We start from the raw sequence: 20434 nt of genomic DNA, 5'->3' as shown, positions 1-20434 counted from the left end.
CTGTTCTGTATGACTGACCAAATGCAATATAGGTTAATAAAAACTTAAGAAAAAGATTTTTCATAGACTTTAAAAAAATTATCGATGTTTTCTATTTCTTTTTTTTCTTTTTTTGGAGGTAGAAGGCAAAGTATCAAGTGTCTGAGGCTAGATTTGAACTCAGGGCCTCCTGACTCTAGGGACAGTGCTCTATTCATTGTGCCACCTAACTGCCCACCCCCTTTTTTGGTAAGAAACCAATGTTTATTTTCCATCATCATTTTTCCAAAATTATTAGAGTATCTGGGGTAAAACTCAAGACCACTCCGTGGTAGTTCCTACCCACTCAGTGACCTCAGCAGTAGGAGCCACAGACCAGTCCTCAGTAGCTGGCCAAGCACTCCAATCTTTGGTGGAAAACTGCTGAAAGGGCACAGATGGCATCTGTAGTCCTTCAGGCCAATCTGCCACCTCCGATTGAGCAGCAGTGAATTCTGGGGCAGGCGCAGTCCATTCACCCTGAAAGTCCTCCTTTGTCACTGCCTTCTCAGCTGTGGCCTGCCCTTCCTGGATCCCTGTAGAAGTAAAGATCAGGCATAACCTCCCATGGGTGCGCACAAGAGATGCTACCATGCATACGCAGGACTTCACGGGCCAGCATCTGCCACATCAGACCCCTGAGTGAGCCCCTTTATTGTTAAATGGAATGGCAATGTCTACATAGCGAAGTGGGGAGTCTGTGTCACCCAGTGCAGTGGATGAGAAGTTAACATATGATGCTTCAGTCAGAGACTGGCGATCTGCCTAAGGATCAGTGACCACCAAGAGGCGAGGCTCCCCGACAGCTGCCTGGATCTGGTTACTGATGGTGCCTGGTGTGCAACGTCCAGCATTAAATATGGTGCCAGCGGCAGTAGCAACCTTCAGGACAGATTGCTGGCCAGTGCTCCTGGATGAGATGACGCTGACATCAGCTGGCTTTTCAACGGCAACGATGGCTGAGCTGCCAGCAGAAGCTTTCCCCGAGTTCTCTCCAAGTTGATGGTGCAGATACCATCACTCTTTCTTTTGTAGATATGCTGTTACATACCGAATACTTTTAATCTGCAAATTCTATGAAAGGAAACACATTAAAAATATATGGACCAGAAGAGATCAAAATCTTCTGGAAATAATACAAGGTACATATCATCCCCACCAGCCTTTCTGCTATTGGAGTTATAGTGAAGATAATTTCAGTGAGCCTAGAGAAGCTTTAATTTTAACATTTAGAAAGATGCCAAAATTTTATTACCATAACTGTGTGATCTTGAAAATGCCACTTACTCTCTCTTTGATCTCATCTCTTCATTTGTAAAATAAGAGGATTTCATTAGATGACCTCTAAGGTCACTTCCAGCTCTGTATCTATGGTTTTAATAAACTATAAATTTAAAAAAAAATCTACTAGTGTAGTCATGCACAGAACTTCACATATAAAGGAGGGATGAAATGATTGACATGGCCCCAGTATCATTTCTATCTGGACTCTTTTGAACATGATTAGCTGAGAGTATGTGTGTGTATGTGTGTGTGTGTGTGTGTGTGTGTGTGTGTGTATGTGCGTATTGTATATGTATCTACATATTCAAGAATGATGATAATATACATAGCTCACTCTAATAGAATGCTTTCCTCAATAATAGTATGAGGTAGGTACTATGAATAGCAACTTTGGGTGCATAGTATATGAATATTTCCCTAAGTATTAAATTTCTTTTTTTAGAGTCCCTTTTTTCCCTTTCCCTATCTAACTCTTGTACTCTTCATTTGTGTCTCTTCTCTCTCTCTATGTATAGAGGAAGGGGATGTATTTTGTCTCTGTAGCTATTTTAAATTGACTTTATTCCATTTTCCCTTTTACTAATTAGCCTTCCCCTGCCAGAGCCAAGGAGTTGCCTGAAGGTGCTGATATAAGGAGGATTTTGAGTGTGGAATGTATTTTTATACTTCTTCTCCAACCATACCTGGTAGAACTATGGATTGAGCACTGGGTCTAGAGTCAGGTAGGCTTGAGTTCATGTGATGTCTCAGACACATACTAGCTGTGTGACCCAGGCCAAGTAATTTAACCTTTCTTCAACTGTAAAATGTGGCTAATAATAGCACCTACCTTGAAGGGTTGTTGTGAGGCTCTAATGAAATAATGTTCCAATGACACATTGTGGATCTATCCTGATCAGGTACCAAGGTATTTCTTTCTTGGGTCCACCTTCCTTTTCAACTCTCATGTTATTGAAGACAAGACTAGTTACCTCCTCCTACTTTTCCTGAACCCCCTTAATGCTATGCTTACCTTCTAATTATCATCTCTGATTTTTCTTATAAATTTCCTATTGTACATAGTCAATAAATATTTATTAAGTATCTAATACCTTCCAAGCACTGTGCTATATCCTGAGAATACAAAAGGAAAGAGAAAAACCATCTTTCCTCTAAATGAGCCTACAAAGTAATTGAGAAAGACAACATGCAAAAGGAAGTTGCAAAAAGATGGCTAATCTGGTCCATCTCATTAAACAGAGGTTCTAGCAGAAGCTTTCCCTCCCCCTCCAATCAAAGGTGGTTCAAGGATAGAAGGTAGTAATAAGGTGAGGGATTGATGTGGTTTGGGGTCACTGGAATCCCTGAAATGTCAGGGTACAGGGCAGGGTCTGCTTGGAATGAATTTATGCACTCAAACCTTCTTCTAGTCAAATGACAAGGTTTATCGTAACACCAGTAGAAGTAGGCAGGATTCCTAGTTGTAAGATATGATTGAATTTTGTTTCCACAGAAATTATATAAAACCAGAAATTATAATTCATATTGATGGCTCGTGTCAGAGACAAAAGCTGCTAGTAGAAAGAGAGGAGGGGGCAGGTTGGCTGCATGAAAATCAGCATATCTAAAAGGCAGACTCCTTTGTTCTAAGAAGTCCTTTTCCTGTATCTCAAAAGAACTGCCAGTCAGGTGTCATTCACAAAAGGATGAGACCCATTAAACCCGATGGGGCCCTGGATAATGGGACCTTTTATTATTGATAGCCCAGTCTCAAATCTTCACACTCATGCTTTCATCAGTTTTCTTTAGCAATTGAGAGGGATCCTTTCTTGTGCTATCTGATGCAGAAAAAAAGGGAGGGGACTAAAGATATATTGGCTTGTGTAATGGTAATGTAAATGGGAAGATCTTTCCCATCCATTAATAGGCCCATGTGACCTGCTTAAGTCAGATGGAAGCCTAAGTTACATGAGTTTGAGTTGCATGAAGCCTGTGGTGGGAGGAGCTTGCTGAAGGGTGGAGCAGGACAGAGGAAGGTGGTCAGAGCAGTTAGAGCTGAGGGAGAGAGAGGAAGCAGGCCAGCAGGCAGCCAGCTTTGAGTGTTTATGGGCAGGCCTGAGCAAGGGGAGGGCTTTGGGAAGGCGGTGCCCTCTGCATTGTTATTGTGTGTCGCTGAGATGGATTTGGCTTGTTCCTGATGTTTGAATAAGTGTTTTGGTTCTGCCTTCCATAAAGTCTGTTCTACAGGGTGTCCCTAAAGTCTGGACACAAAGGCCATGCAGAGTTATTGCATAGAGTTCACGTGAATCTTGCAAAGCACATCAACTTTTGCATCACAAATGATGGAAATCATATTGAAGATGTTATTTGTTAATATTCCAATGAAATAAAATGTTGTTGAAAATCTCATTCATTTCATTTCTTGAAAATGTGCAATTGTGCCTGTGTGTCCAAACTTTAGGAACACCTTGTATTTTGCGATCCAGAACTACGCCAGTATATTCATAGCTGCTGCTGCACTGTGAATATTGTGTGGGTGCTACAGGCTGGTATAAAGAATAAGGAAAGGGGCAGCTAGGTGGTGTAGTGTGCAGAGCACCGGCCCTGGAGTCAGGAGGACCTGAGTTCAAATCCGGCCTCAGACACTTGACATGCTTACTAGCTGTGTGACTTTGGGCAAGTCACTTAACCCCAAGTGCCCTGCCTTCCCCCCTCTAAAAAAGAAGAATAAGGAAAATGAAGATGAGAAGGGAGGGGGGAATTGAAATGTGGAAGTGAGAAGATGTAATCAAGGGGTAGGGTCTGGTGAGAGCTGACCAGTGTGGGTCAGGGCACCTGAAGTTTGAATATGGTTGAATTATAAAAGAGCTTTGGTAACTAGCTTAAGTGTGCTTGGGCCAGAGGCCAAGTCACCCCATCAAATAATGATGTGAAATAAAAATCTTTTTTTCTAAATTCACTCATGGCCAGGTAAAATTCTTGGTATTTCTAACATAGTGAACCTGCAACTTAGTTGGGGAGGGCGGGGGTGGTGAGACTAATATTTATATACAAAAAGGACAGTAAAGGATCTGGATAGGATTAAGAAGTGGTAAGTGGTCTTGGGTGGGCCAGATGCTACAGTGAAAGGACCAAGTAAGCTAATTAGGAGAGCCAGTTGTCTTGGGTCCAGCCAGTGATCTGGGCTGCTAAAATGTACAGGAAAATTCAGGGCCTCAGTTGCTTTCAAAGACACAGTCTTTTCATGGTAGAGGTCCAGGTCCCATCACCCCATCATCAACAGTAAGGTGATATTTCAGTTCAGATATAATTTAAATGAGAGTCGCTCCTGCTGATTCAATCAACCCTGGGAAGTTGGTACTACTATTGTCCACATTTTAAAGGTGAGCTATAGCAACCCTTGTCAGCAGTACAGGGGCCTTGGTCATGATTCCAGTGCATAGAAGAGTGCTTAACTCTGGCCAGGAGAATCCATGATCACACCTCTGCTTAGATCAGTCCACTTTGAAAGAACTGAGGGCTTGCACACTTGCAGAAGTATTTCTGAAAAAAAAAAAGAGCTGGCAGGAATCAAAGTATCTCTTGGAGGAGGTCCAGGGAAGATGAGGCTAGAGATGACATTCTACCTGCTTTGTAGCCACAAATAGCTGTAGTCCCTCGCCACATGCGGTCCCTCTCTCCACTTGGGATGCCATATCCTTACTACGTGGGTGCTCTGTTCATAGGAGTATGATTTTTGCTTGCTTATACGCTGCAAGATATTTTAGGGCTTAGATCTTTTTCTAAAAGCTGGGACAATTGACTTTTTGTCATGCACAGTTTTCATTCATGATATCTTGAAATACAGTTCTGGAAAAACAGAAAAGCAGTCATTAAAAAAATGGTTTTAAATGACTCAGACGAATCTCTGGACCAGCCCATTATGTTTCAAGTGGAACTACTTGATTGTGCCTTTCAACTTTCATTGAATGGGCAATAAGAGCCCCCAGCCCAAACTTCTATGACTCATAGTTTAGTTTTGATGGCTTAGATTGAGTATAAATAGCAATTGTTTTCTGTTCTGGCCAGAAATTTTGCTGGTCTTCCCTTTGCTGATAGATATTTTTGTGATGCTAAATTAGACCATCTTTTGTCTAAATTCTTACCTAGCCCTTAGTCATTGAATGGACATTGCCCCAGACAAAATGAGGCCTGGGAAAGACCTTAATTTACAAAGACAGGTCATCAACTACATTCTAGCCCATAGCCGGTTATTCTGACTTTTGTCTTACCACTGTACTTCAGTGAATCTGGAGGAGAGAGTAAGGCTGTAGACTTTTTGCAGCATTGTTCCCTTATATTGAATTCATGCCTGACTAAATACATGGCCCTAGTAGTGTCGATGGGTTATAGAATCTGGGAGACCCCTTTAACTCTCCTTGAATCTTCCCACTTGATCTGGCCTTCACCTGAGGCCGTAAGCCTTGCATTATCCCTAGGCCCAAATCTCTTGTTACCCTTAAACTAGCCTAGCCTGACTTTAATCTGTTACCTCCTGATTGCCTTCAGCTGCTTCCCACCCTTGATTCCCACCAAAATCCCATTTTCTTGGTTCTTGGATTCTGACCTCTAGTCACCCCAGTCCCATCAAGATCCTCCTTAGACTTCTCCTTAAGCCCCTCCCTAAACCCCTCCTCTAATCACCCCAGATTACTTGACCATCCCTAGATCCTTCCCACAATCTTTCTGTATATAAGTCTCATCTTGCCTCCATGAAGGTGCTCAGATTCAATCTAGCCTGCTTACAAAAGCTCAAGGTTCAATCTGGCCTGCTGGCATTAGCTTCACAAATGCTCACTGTAAGAAAAGATAGTATGGCACCTGGTTTCACTCCCACAGAAGCTATCCATATAGCTGAGCTAAAGTTCACCTACAAGACAATGGCCAGCTGGGGACTGGGGAAGCTAGAGAAGCTAAACCAGTCGAAACAGTCGAAGCTTATCATGTCAGTTCAAGGGTTAGGTCCAGGTCAAGGTCCAGGCCTACTAATCTGCATAATCTAAGTATGTTAAAGAGGGAAGGTAGGGTAGTAAAGAATATAGATTAATCCTAACTCAGACAAGGAAGATAGAACTAAATAACTTCACTTTTGCTTCTGTATCCTTATTATCCTACCTATACAAACTGCATAACTTAAGTAAATTATGTTAAAAAGTAAAGAATGCAAACTAACCACAACTCAAACAGGAGTGGAGGAGCTGGTTACCCTCACTCCTACTGCTGTATTGGCGTGAATGTTCCTACTGAGCACTGCACCCACACTCTCCAGGAGTATAATAAATGCCTTCCTCTGCCCACTCTGGTCCTAAGTTCTTCCAGTGAGAATGGTCAAATCACATGGATCTTCCTAGGGTTATGCTACCAGGAAAGCAATGAGCTGTGGAAGCATGTCTCAGGCTAACTTCATGACCCTGCCTTGGGGAGTCCTGTGATCTCCACCGTGGTGCTAAGGGGGCTACCACTTGGGATTTCCCTCGGCCATCCTGTGGTCTGCACGGCCTTCTTAAGGGGCTACCACTTGGGTCTTCCGGCCCTGTCTTGGGAGCCTTGTGATCTTACCACCATTCTAAGGGGCCATTACTTGGGTCTTCCTTAGAGTCTAACCTAGGAAACCCTGTGATCCCCACAGTTAGAAGGGGGGCTACCACTTGGTCTTCCTCTGGGAGTCCTGTGGTCTGCACAGCTTTCCTTAGGGGTCACCACTTGATTCTTTCTCAGGGTCCAACCTTAGGAAGTCCTGTGATCCCCACAACCATTCTAAGGGGCCATCACTTGGGTCTTCCTCAGCATCCTAACTGCTAGGAAGCCCTGTGATCCCCAGTTAGAAGGGGGGCTACCATTTGGTCTTCCTCTGGGAGTCTTGTGGTCTGCACAGCCTTCCTTAGGGATTATTACTCCATTCTTTCTCAGGGTCAAACCCTAGGAAGTCCTGTGACCCCCACAACCGTTCTAAGGGACCATCACTTGGTTCTTCCTCAGGGCTTTAGCCCTGCCTAGGAAGTCCTGTGATACCCACAACCATTCTAAGGGACCATCACTTAGGTTTTCCTCAGTGTCCTAACCCCTAGGAAGCCCTGTGACCCCCACAGTTAGAATGGGGTCTACCACTTGGTCTTCCTCTGGGAGTCTTGTGGTCTGCAGAACCTTCCTTAGGGGTGATCACATGGTGCTTCCTCAGGGCCTGACCCTGCCTAGGGTGGTCCTGTGATCCCCATAGACTAAGGGACCATCACTTGGTTCTTCCTCAGGGCTTTAGCCCTGCCCAGGAAGTCCAGTGCTCCCCAAAACCGCATTTCTCACACTCAGGCTCCCTAAGAGTCTGCCTATTATGGTCAATCTTCCATAAACTTGGTTTTTCTTTGGCTGAGAAGGCTTGAGTTGAATTCATTCATCAGGACTCTGTGCATTGGTATCTTGGGTTCTTGAGCACCCCTAAACCCCTAAAAACCCATGGTTCCCTAACCTCATCAATGTCATTGGTCCTTTTCAAAAATGAAGGATGAACAACAACAGATTTCAAGGAGACAATGATTTCATTTTGGTGATGATGGTCATGTGGTGTATTGAAATTTGCTAGAAGAATCAAAGCAAGTAAAACCTACATATTACTGAATCACGGAAAAGTACAACTGCTAGTTGTATAGCAATTACCTAATTCCCAAAATTGGATTTATATTACTTGAGGCATGGAAAGAAGAAATATATGAAATCCACTCATTAAAAAATCATGATCTGAGCTTGATATTTGATTTCTTTTAAAAAGGGAGACAAATATCTCACACTGCACTTTTAAATAGATTAGTAGAAAGGAATAGTGAGCAGCCTTGATCCCCTTTATAAAAAAAGGTGAGAGGGGCAGCTAGGTGGTGCAGTGAGTTACAGCAGCAGCCTGGCATCAGGAGCACCTGAATTCAAACCTGTCCTCAGACTCTTGACACACTTATTAGCTGTGTGACCTTGGGCAAGTCACTTAATACCAATTGCCCTGCCTTCTTCCCTCCAAAAAACAAAGAAAAAGGTGAGAGCATATGCTAAGAATGATGATAGTTGAGTTAGAATTGGAGGCTTGAACAGAATGGAAACAATTAACAACTAGTACAGGAAATTAAATAGGAAGTTTTATTTCAGTGTATTTTTAAATTTTTTAAAATATAAAAACATGTTTAAAATTAAAAAAATAAGCCATGCATAGGTTGCATGAATTTGTATGGTATTCAATTTTTTTTTAACTTTCTCCAGTTGTCCTCTATATTATTAAATATTTTACTTGCTTTTTGTGTGGTTATTTGACCTGATGAGGTGTATCATTAATTCAGTACACTCTTCTAAGTAGTCCATGAGTAAAGTGAGTAAGATTAATGAAGATATAGGAAGGATGGAAACAACAGAATCTCCTACCACTGTAGGAGATTTTTTTCTAGGAAGATTGACAAGGTATTTAGAATAGAAAAACAAGAGAATGAGGGTGTTGGCAAGAATATTATTGAAAAAGTTGGGGAAATAAAGAAGAATCTGAATTATTTTTTTAGCCTAGCTCAGAATGTTTATTTAGATATCAGCCAAGGAAGAAGGGACAAAGAAAGGATAGAGGAGGATAAGCTGCCATCCCTCCTCCAAGCCCCTATCGTGAACCAAGGGACAGGATGTTGAGAAGTTTCAAAACTGTCAAAATGATACTGAGGAGAGTAATATAGCAGGAGAATACTGCACTCTTTTCCTGTCCCTGCTTCTGTCACTCTGTAATTCTGTGTATGTGTATTGTAATACAAGGAAAATTAGGAACCCCTGAGAAACCCCTAGCTACTGACAAGCACCCCCAGAAAGAATGGAACTCAGATATCTTTGGCATTTAGCAAGCCCCCTAGGATCCAGTGACTCCTCCAAGGAATGCCAATAGATAGGACCATCCCACTGAGAGATAACCTGGCAGATCCTGTCTAGCAGATATCCCTGAGACTCCTTGGCTCCTTCCTGGAATGTCAATAGATAGGACCATCCCACTGAGAGATAACTTGACAGACCCTTCCTGGGAGATATCCCTGGGACTCTGTGACTCCACCAAGGAATGTAAATGAGATTATCCCACTAGTACGATAACCTGACTGAATCTTTTGATCAGCCAGGACTTTTGTTCCTCTTCCCCCCTACTCTGTACCCCCATATCCTATATAAGCCAAGCCATCACCCCAACACATTTGCCATTGATTTGTGGTGCCGTACCCCGATGGGCACCGGCTAATAAATTCTCCACTTAAAACTTATACTCTGTGGTGTGTCTCGCTCGCTTCTGGTACAACATTTTGGAGGCCCCAGCGAGACGAGGCGGTATTTCGTGTTACTGCCCTGGAGACACACACGGAATTCCGGACCTCAACAGGGAGTCTCTGCCCCCGATCCACCTTCTCTCACTTCAGAGGGCCGGCTCCTGGGGATTTCTTTTCCTAGGACTCTGATGTGGAGTGATGGTCTCGGAGAATGGGCTCTTTGCTGACCTGTCCCTTTTCGGCCTACGGAGAATTCTGGTTTGTAGACCTCTAGAGGTAAGGTTTCTGATTTGGGGCTAGCCATTTGGATCTCTGATACCATGCTAAACCCTGACGAGGCTGTGGTACAGAGCTAGGAAGCTGGGACGCCACCCTTCCTATTGGGGTGTGGGAAGATTGGGGGTCATATCCTTGAGGAGGAAATCTTTCCCCTGAGAGGACTTGTTTAGCCTTCAATCAGCTCATGCCATTTGGTTTTCTGTTTTGTGTTTTGGGTGTGGGGAGATTGGAGGTCGTTATCCCTCCTCCGAGGGAATTTGTTTAGCCTTCTATCGACCCATGCTGTTTTGTCTCTGTTTTGTGTTGGAGTGTGAGAGAGATTGGGGGTCATATCCTTGAGGAGGAAATCTTTCCTCTGAGAGGACTTGTTTAGCCTTCGATTTCACCCACACTGTATGGTTCTCTATTTTGTGTTGAGGTGTGAGAAAGATTGGGGGTCATATCTTTGAGGAGGAAATCTTTCCTCTGAGGGGACCTGTTTAGCCTTCAATTTGATCCACACCGTGAATTTTGTTGTGTTTTGAGTTCGTCTCTGTTCGCGTGTCTGTGTTAATTGTGAAATGTCTATGTTTTGTTGAAAAAAAAGAAAAAAATCTGAAACATAGGCAGCCAGAGATATCAGGCTGCCAATAGGGAAACAGACTCCCTTCCTTGTGGCTCCCGTTTGGCCAGCATGGAACTACGGGGAATGGGTTAAAATTTGGCAAATTCTGGGTTTTAAATTGTTAAAAGTTTGGAAATTGGTTAGTTGAATTTTGGGAAGAAAGAACTCCTGAAATTGTAAAGTCATTCCAGGAGCTCACTCTTGCTGAAAACATCTCCTCCCAATGAATGCCTTCCAGCTAAAACCTCCGTTAAAGTCTTCAGTGGGACTCTAGCATTTGTCTCAGTTCCTGATTCCCTTAGATTCAAGTACAAAAGAGGTTTTTGGGAGTGAGCAAGGGGGTGAAGTTTACCTGAATTACAATCATTGAGATCTTTTCACTAGGGCTGCAGTAAAAGTTAGAGCAGTCAAATCAAATTCCTCTCCTCCCAGATCAGATTAGAAGAGAATGCAGGAGAACTGTAGGGAAAAACTTAAATCGCCCTCCCCACCAGGCAATGAGGAGAGGGATAGAAATTCACAGACTGACAGTCAGTCCTGTGCCCCTGAGTACCTTTGTAGCCCATCCTTGTGGTAAAGTTTAAAAGGTGAATTTGTGAAAAAGAGATAGAAAACCTGTATAAGGAATTTAGGGGGTTGTAGGGTTGTAGAATAGCAGCTTGAGATTACCTGTCTAGTCAGGAGTCCATGTGCTCCTCTTGGCTGCCATGTGCTGCTCCTGGTCTCACCCTTCCCCCACCCTCCACATTGAAAGGTTATCAGAGCTGAAGCTAAAGGAAACTTGTAAAGAAATAGGGCTGGTTTGTTAATGCTTGGAAGGGTAGGCTCCTTGCCCTCAAGGGGCTGCCAGGCCCCACCTAGGGAGGAGCCCCCTTTAGAAAACTAAAAGGGATTTTTTCCTGCTCTTAAGGACCTTATCTTCCCTGGGAGTCAGAAAAAAATCCTTTTAGGCATTTTTGTATAAGATGAAGCTTGGAAAAAGTGGGTGCAAAATTAAGTTTCTCTTTCTTTCCTAAGTTCATTCATGGCCAAGCAAAAGTTCCTATACCTGGGCTACAGGTAGTGGTGCTGAAGAATATACAGCTAAATAAAGTGTATTGGGGATGTTAATGTATTAATATATGTGATACATGTATTTATATATTAATACATTAATATATAATACCAAAAGTAATAAGACCAACAGTTCCTATCTGAAAATTATTGTTTCTATATTTCTAAATTTGCATTGTGTTCCCAAAAATTCTCTTAGATTGTGAAATTTGAGAAGACCATTGTGTGGTAAGAAATGATATTATAGCAATTTTAATCTGATTTTGATATATGTGAATTGGGTTTTTAAAGGGATGTGATAAAATTTGGAACTGTTATATGTGGTTATAACAAGTAAATAATTAGTAGTACTGATATTTAACCATAAGAACAGACTTTCCATGTGAAAAAAGTTTTCTATTATGAGAATATATCTGGTGATTTAAAGTTATAGTTTCAAATAATGATATGAAAGATTCTCTGTGCAAGGAGATTTAGAAATGTGTTCACCTAAATTGATAAAAGGGTTGTTTCAAGTTTTAAAATGCATAGTTATGTTTAGGGCACTGGTACATTTCTAAATTGTGTAATTTGACAAACAGATGTATCAGCAATATTGAAAAGTGTGGTAATCTTTTACAATGCCGAGAGTATTGGGCCTTAGAAATTAAAATTACCACTAGTGGTTATGAATCAGATTTGATTTGCTTATCCAACTCAGTCATGATCACTAGATTGGTAATTAATTGGAATCTGTTTCAAGTTTTAAGTATATGATAAGTGCTTGTGGTGTACATAAATAATTCTAATAGTTATAATTCTAATAGAATATATAATTCTAATAGAAATAATTCTAAGTTTGTTATTATATACAAATTGGTTAACATCGCATTACCTGTGCTGTTAGAGAATAACTTCTCTTATAATCTGGATGTTGTTAGATTGAGAATCGTAGTTAATTAAGAAATTGAGGTTATTAACTGAAAACAAGAACTTTTGAAACCATCTAGTCATGAATTCTTATCAATCTTGTGTGGTTTTCTGTGTAGAGGAATTCTTATGGAAAAAGCTTTTTTAAGTCCTGGTAAACCTTATTATTGTGATAAGGCTAATTAACTGAGTATGTAATTTATAGAAATTAAGTGTCCTCCCATTACAACACTTTTTGATTAAGGAACTTTGTAATGTCTAGGAATTCTGTGCAATATTTGAGAATGAGGACATTTGGCACCAACTTAGTTAATGAATTCCAGCATTTAAAGGTTATTTTGCTTTAAGAAGGGAAAATACTTGTGAAAAAATGTTCTGTAAAATCTCTTTGTATAATTTTAGAAGGACTGCTGAATTTCCACCTGTAAGCCAATTGGTTGCAGTTCAAACCTATTGTGAGTTCTCAGAGTTTCTGGGTGAGAACCTTATTAGAATTATTAGAATTAATGCTTATCTATAGAAGCCTTGAGAGGGAGGTTGAAGGCCCATTTGATGTCTTATTCAAGTTTTTTTTGAGTAAGGAGGTTCCAAATGACAATCTGAATTCCTTACTCCTCCCCGCCCTTTAGTTTAGCTAAGAAGAAAAGAATTTCACCTTAGCCCACCTGTCAGAAGGGAAGGAAAGGGGAGGGGCAAGCAATAAGAGGACGGTAGGGGCCTAGAAGCCTCCAACCTGGCTTCTTTTTAAAAAAAACTGATAAGATTAGACTAAGACTTGAGATGGGTTTGGCCTGGTAGTTTAATTAGTGAAGTCTGCCAACTGATGGAGAAGAACCCACCTTCAGGGGGAGATGAGATGGCAGATCTTTTTAATAAGTGTTCCCTTTTTTCAGAATGAGTTATCACGAAAAACAAATCCCCTTTTTTGTGTCTTTGTGTGTGTTTAAGAAGTTGGAAAGGTAAATTAAGGTTGAGGGAAAATAGGAAAGGCAGATAAGAAAGTTTGGGGACAAATGGGAGTTAGCTAAGCCTCTCCTGTCCTGAGAATGATAGTTTCAGAAGGTCAAAGTAAGTTGGAGATGAGTGTGAGGAAGTATTTAGAAGATGGAAAAGTTATGTAGCTTGATTTGATAATTATTAGCTCAATAAAATTTGGGCAGTCTTATCTGAAGGATATTTATTTGCTATTTAAGATTTTACGGGACTACAATTTAATATTGTCTTAAGCTCTGACTAGGTCACATGAAGCCGGTAATGGCATGGCAGGCGTTACAAGCTGAGAATTTTTTAGGTGGGTCTGCCTGGGAGCAGTCGTGAAGACGACCTTGGACACAGCCTAGGTAGGATCTTCCTGACTTTATTTCCCAACTCTGCTATTTCCTTTCTGAAAAGGAAAGTCCCCACCTGGTTACTCCTAAGCCCTGCTTTCGGCACGTGGTGACTATAAGATTGGCTATCAGATATGACTCGTGCCTGGAATCAAACAGAGCTAAGGAAGTTCTTTCCTTCTGTTAAGATATATGACATAGTCCCTTAATTCATTTCATAGCAAATTTAAATTATCAAGAAGTTTTGTAAGCACTATGCTAAATCTGTTAGGTAATAGATAGATGAATATTGAAATATCTCTGAGTTATTATAATAGGACACAGGTATGAATAGCTTACAATTTTAACTTATGTTCATGACCAAATAAAACATTGAAATAATATAGGGATATCATCCTCCAAAAGGGGAAAATGATTAGGCAAAGCAAATAAGGCAAAGATGTAATGTGATAAATGTCTAATAAAAGGAAGGGATAGCGAATTTTGAAAAAGGCAATTGATTGATTCCCCTAAGAATTATGTACAGATGTGTATGATTGGCTCTAAAAATTTATCAATTCTGGAAATTCGAGCTGATAAGTGTGCTTTGGTAATAAGATCTTAAATTTGGATGCTAATACAAGAAAATTGTATAAGATAGTGGTACAGGTGAAAATATATCCCCTTTGTAAAGTATCTGTAAGTTATAGTAAGTTAAAATTGTCTGAGAATTTCTAGATCTGAACCAGAGAAGCAGAACTCTCTTTTACTATCAAGGGACCAGATAACTACAATCAGGCATCTGGGATTTTAAAATACTGCTTTAAATGAACATTGTGAGGAGTGGACATCTGGGCCTATAGAAGACCTCGCCCTGCGGTTCCAAGAGCCTGGGAGGGACAGCACCGGACGTGGATGGCTTTCTCACGGGATCCGGAACCAGAACCTGAGCAAAGACCTGCTTTTTCCCTTCTGTGTCCTTGTGTTCCCAAGACAGTTTTTCCTGAATTTTTACTATGTTCCCTCTGCTTACTTACAATTAGTTTACAATTTCTGCCCATCCCTGGGGATGTCCAAATACAGAAAAGGGAAAACCTGACTCCACCTAGATAGGGATTTTAAAACTTCATTCACCCTGTGGAAAATAGAGTTTTTCTTTTTCCATACCTTTAATTGGTCTTTAGGCGAAACTTTCAGTTTGCCTTTGACCAAAAAGGGGGAAATGTGGGATGTTTTGGGAAATGTGGGATGTTTTATACCATTTTTTAAAATTTCTGGAGTGCAGTACCTGGGGAGGCTCCTTGGACTCTCCTTGAGTCTTCCAACTAGGTCTGGCCTTCCCCTGGGGCCAACGACCTAGCATTCCTTTTATTGTCACCCCTGCTTAGCGTTTTGGTTGGCCTCCCAATTTTTATTGCTATGCCCCATCAGGTCGTTCCTTTTTCAAGGATTTGAAACCCCCCATGAAGAAAAAAGTGGGGAATGTAATACAAGGAAAATTAGGAACCCCTGAGAAACCCCTAGCTACTGACAAGCACCCCCAGAAAGAATGGAACTCAGATATCTTTGGCATTTAGCAAGCCCCCTAGGATCCAGTGACTCCTCCAAGGAATGGAGGACCATCCCACTGAGAGATAACCTGGCAGATCCTGTCTAGCAGATATCCCTGAGACTCCTTGGCTCCTTCCTGGAATGTCAATAGATAGGACCATCCCACTGAGAGATAACTTGACAGACCCTTCCTGGGAGATATCCCTGGGACTCTGTGACTCCACCAAGGAATGTAAATGAGATTATCCCACTAGTACGATAACCTGACTGAATCTTTTGATCAGCCAGGACTTTTGTTCCTCTTCCCCCCTACTCTGTACCCCCATATCCTATATAAGCCAAGCCATCACCCCAACACATTTGCCATTGATTTGTGGTGCCGTACCCCGATGGGCACCGGCTAATAAATTCTCCACTTAAAACTTATACTCTGTGGTGTGTCTCGCTCGCTTCTGGTACAACATTTTGGAGGCCCCAGCGAGACGAGGCGGTATTTCGTGTTACCGCCCTGGAGACACACACAGAATTCCGGACCTCAACAGGGAGTCTCTGCCCCCGATCCACCTTCTCTCACTTCAGAGGGCCGGCTCCTGGGGATTTCTTTTCCTAGGACTCTGATGTGGAGTGATGGTCTCGGAGAATGGGCTCTTTGCTGACCTGTCCCTTTTCGGCCTACGGAGAATTCTGGTTTGTAGACCTCTAGAGGTAAGGTTTCTGGTTTGGGGCTAGCCATTTGGATCTCTGATACCATGCTAAACCCTGACGAGGCTGTGGTACAGAGCTAGGAAGCTGGGACGCCACCCTTCCTATTGGGGTGTGGGAAGATTGGGGGTCATATCCTTGAGGAGGAAATCTTTCCCCTGAGAGGACTTGTTTAGCCTTCAATCAGCTCATGCCATTTGGTTTTCTGTTTTGTGTTTTGGGTGTGGGGAGATTGGAGGTCGTTATCCCTCCTCCGAGGGAATTTGTTTAGCCTTCTATCGACCCATGCTGTTTTGTCTCTGTTTTGTGTTGGAGTGTGAGAGAGATTGGGGGTCATATCCTTGAGGAGGAAATCTTTCCTCTGAGAGGACTTGTTTAGCCTTCGATTTCACCCACACTGTATGGTTCTCTATTTTGTGTTGAGGTGTGAGAAAGATTGGGGGTCATATCTTTGAGGAGGAAATCTTTCCTCTGAGGGGACCTGTTTAGCCTTCAATTTGATCCACACCGTGAATTTTGTTGTGTTTTGAGTTCGTCTCTGTTCGCGTGTCTGTGTTAATTGTGAAATGTCTATGTTTTGTTGAAAAAAAAGAAAAAAATCTGAAACATAGGCAGCCAGAGATATCAGGCTGCCAATAGGGAAACAGACTCCCTTCCTTGTGGCTCCCGTTTGGCCAGCATGGAACTACGGGGAATGGGTTAAAATTTGGCAAATTCTGGGTTTTAAATTGTTAAAAGTTTGGAAATTGGTTAGTTGAATTTTGGGAAGAAAGAACTCCTGAAATTGTAAAGTCATTCCAGGAGCTCACTCTTGCTGAAAACATCTCCTCCCAATGAATGCCTTCCAGCTAAAACCTCCGTTAAAGTCTTCAGTGGGACTCTAGCATTTGTCTCAGTTCCTGATTCCCTTAGATTCAAGTACAAAAGAGGTTTTTGGGAGTGAGCAAGGGGGTGAAGTTTACCTGAATTACAATCATTGAGATCTTTTCACTAGGGCTGCAGTAAAAGTTAGAGCAGTCAAATCAAATTCCTCTCCTCCCAGATCAGATTAGAAGAGAATGCAGGAGAACTGTAGGGAAAAACTTAAATCGCCCTCCCCACCAGGCAATGAGGAGAGGGATAGAAATTCACAGACTGACAGTCAGTCCTGTGCCCCTGAGTACCTTTGTAGCCCATCCTTGTGGTAAAGTTTAAAAGGTGAATTTGTGAAAAAGAGATAGAAAACCTGTATAAGGAATTTAGGGGGTTGTAGGGTTGTAGAATAGCAGCTTGAGATTACCTGTCTAGTCAGGAGTCCATGTGCTCCTCTTGGCTGCCATGTGCTGCTCCTGGTCTCACCCTTCCCCCACCCTCCACATTGAAAGGTTATCAGAGCTGAAGCTAAAGGAAACTTGTAAAGAAATAGGGCTGGTTTGTTAATGCTTGGAAGGGTAGGCTCCTTGCCCTCAAGGGGCTGCCAGGCCCCACCTAGGGAGGAGCCCCCTTTAGAAAACTAAAAGGGATTTTTTCCTGCTCTTAAGGACCTTATCTTCCCTGGGAGTCAGAAAAAAATCCTTTTAGGCATTTTTGTATAAGATGAAGCTTGGAAAAAGTGGGTGCAAAATTAAGTTTCTCTTTCTTTCCTAAGTTCATTCATGGCCAAGCAAAAGTTCCTATACCTGGGCTACAGGTAGTGGTGCTGAAGAATATACAGCTAAATAAAGTGTATTGGGGATGTTAATGTATTAATATATGTGATACATGTATTTATATATTAATACATTAATATATAATACCAAAAGTAATAAGACCAACAGTTCCTATCTGAAAATTATTGTTTCTATATTTCTAAATTTGCATTGTGTTCCCAAAAATTCTCTTAGATTGTGAAATTTGAGAAGACCATTGTGTGGTAAGAAATGATATTATAGCAATTTTAATCTGATTTTGATATATGTGAATTGGGTTTTTAAAGGGATGTGATAAAATTTGGAACTGTTATATGTGGTTATAACAAGTAAATAATTAGTAGTACTGATATTTAACCATAAGAACAGACTTTCCATGTGAAAAAAGTTTTCTATTATGAGAATATATCTGGTGATTTAAAGTTATAGTTTCAAATAATGATATGAAAGATTCTCTGTGCAAGGAGATTTAGAAATGTGTTCACCTAAATTGATAAAAGGGTTGTTTCAAGTTTTAAAATGCATAGTTATGTTTAGGGCACTGGTACATTTCTAAATTGTGTAATTTGACAAACAGATGTATCAGCAATATTGAAAAGTGTGGTAATCTTTTACAATGCCGAGAGTATTGGGCCTTAGAAATTAAAATTACCACTAGTGGTTATGAATCAGATTTGATTTGCTTATCCAACTCAGTCATGATCACTAGATTGGTAATTAATTGGAATCTGTTTCAAGTTTTAAGTATATGATAAGTGCTTGTGGTGTACATAAATAATTCTAATAGTTATAATTCTAATAGAATATATAATTCTAATAGAAATAATTCTAAGTTTGTTATTATATACAAATTGGTTAACATCGCATTACCTGTGCTGTTAGAGAATAACTTCTCTTATAATCTGGATGTTGTTAGATTGAGAATCGTAGTTAATTAAGAAATTGAGGTTATTAACTGAAAACAAGAACTTTTGAAACCATCTAGTCATGAATTCTTATCAATCTTGTGTGGTTTTCTGTGTAGAGGAATTCTTATGGAAAAAGCTTTTTTAAGTCCTGGTAAACCTTATTATTGTGATAAGGCTAATTAACTGAGTATGTAATTTATAGAAATTAAGTGTCCTCCCATTACAACACTTTTTGATTAAGGAACTTTGTAATGTCTAGGAATTCTGTGCAATATTTGAGAATGAGGACATTTGGCACCAACTTAGTTAATGAATTCCAGCATTTAAAGGTTATTTTGCTTTAAGAAGGGAAAATACTTGTGAAAAAATGTTCTGTAAAATCTCTTTGTATAATTTTAGAAGGACTGCTGAATTTCCACCTGTAAGCCAATTGGTTGCAGTTCAAACCTATTGTGAGTTCTCAGAGTTTCTGGGTGAGAACCTTATTAGAATTATTAGAATTAATGCTTATCTATAGAAGCCTTGAGAGGGAGGTTGAAGGCCCATTTGATGTCTTATTCAAGTTTTTTTTGAGTAAGGAGGTTCCAAATGACAATCTGAATTCCTTACTCCTCCCCGCCCTTTAGTTTAGCTAAGAAGAAAAGAATTTCACCTTAGCCCACCTGTCAGAAGGGAAGGAAAGGGGAGGGGCAAGCAATAAGAGGACGGTAGGGGCCTAGAAGCCTCCAACCTGGCTTCTTTTTAAAAAAAACTGATAAGATTAGACTAAGACTTGAGATGGGTTTGGCCTGGTAGTTTAATTAGTGAAGTCTGCCAACTGATGGAGAAGAACCCACCTTCAGGGGGAGATGAGATGGCAGATCTTTTTAATAAGTGTTCCCTTTTTTCAGAATGAGTTATCACGAAAAACAAATCCCCTTTTTTGTGTCTTTGTGTGTGTTTAAGAAGTTGGAAAGGTAAATTAAGGTTGAGGGAAAATAGGAAAGGCAGATAAGAAAGTTTGGGGACAAATGGGAGTTAGCTAAGCCTCTCCTGTCCTGAGAATGATAGTTTCAGAAGGTCAAAGTAAGTTGGAGATGAGTGTGAGGAAGTATTTAGAAGATGGAAAAGTTATGTAGCTTGATTTGATAATTATTAGCTCAATAAAATTTGGGCAGTCTTATCTGAAGGATATTTATTTGCTATTTAAGATTTTACGGGACTACAATTTAATATTGTCTTAAGCTCTGACTAGGTCACATGAAGCCGGTAATGGCATGGCAGGCGTTACAAGCTGAGAATTTTTTAGGTGGGTCTGCCTGGGAGCAGTCGTGAAGACGACCTTGGACACAGCCTAGGTAGGATCTTCCTGACTTTATTTCCCAACTCTGCTATTTCCTTTCTGAAAAGGAAAGTCCCCACCTGGTTACTCCTAAGCCCTGCTTTCGGCACGTGGTGACTATAAGATTGGCTATCAGATATGACTCGTGCCTGGAATCAAACAGAGCTAAGGAAGTTCTTTCCTTCTGTTAAGATATATGACATAGTCCCTTAATTCATTTCATAGCAAATTTAAATTATCAAGAAGTTTTGTAAGCACTATGCTAAATCTGTTAGGTAATAGATAGATGAATATTGAAATATCTCTGAGTTATTATAATAGGACACAGGTATGAATAGCTTACAATTTTAACTTATGTTCATGACCAAATAAAACATTGAAATAATATAGGGATATCATCCTCCAAAAGGGGAAAATGATTAGGCAAAGCAAATAAGGCAAAGATGTAATGTGATAAATGTCTAATAAAAGGAAGGGATAGCGAATTTTGAAAAAGGCAATTGATTGATTCCCCTAAGAATTATGTACAGATGTGTATGATTGGCTCTA

General features: G+C 40.8%; 1 pseudogene; it reads right to left on the bottom strand.

The window, feature by feature from the left end:
- Window positions 1-294: 294 nt before the first annotated feature.
- LOC118829923 overlaps window positions 295-20434 on the bottom strand; it is a 123154-nt pseudogene continuing 103014 nt past the window's right edge.

Source organism: Trichosurus vulpecula, chromosome 8 (assembly GCF_011100635.1).
Source record: "Trichosurus vulpecula isolate mTriVul1 chromosome 8, mTriVul1.pri, whole genome shotgun sequence".
NCBI lineage: Eukaryota > Metazoa > Chordata > Mammalia > Diprotodontia > Phalangeridae > Trichosurus > Trichosurus vulpecula.
This window is presented reverse-complemented; position numbering and strand designations above follow the sequence as displayed.